We start from the raw sequence: 327 nt of genomic DNA, 5'->3' as shown, positions 1-327 counted from the left end.
TTACTAACCACTCCTTGGCCACTCTATACAGGATCACTATGAGTCAGAATTGACCCTGGCACTTTACAACATAGCTACTATATAGATATCTATATCTTTATATGGAGTCCTGGTGTTGCACTGTACGATACAGCACCAGACTGCAAAGTCAGTTTGAACTGCGAGGTGGGCAATTTAAATCCACCAGCTGCTCCTCAGAAATCCTATGTGGGGTGGCTGTGAGTTGGAATTGACTCAACAGCACTTAATAGCAACAAACACATTATCCTGCAACACCACACCAATACTTCATCTTTCTGTATATACATATATTTTAGACATTATATA

This window comes from Chrysochloris asiatica, unplaced genomic scaffold, assembly GCF_000296735.1.
Source record: "Chrysochloris asiatica unplaced genomic scaffold, ChrAsi1.0 scaffold00044, whole genome shotgun sequence".
In the NCBI taxonomy this organism is placed as follows: domain Eukaryota; kingdom Metazoa; phylum Chordata; class Mammalia; order Afrosoricida; family Chrysochloridae; genus Chrysochloris; species Chrysochloris asiatica.
Note: the sequence above shows the minus strand (reverse complement) of the source record.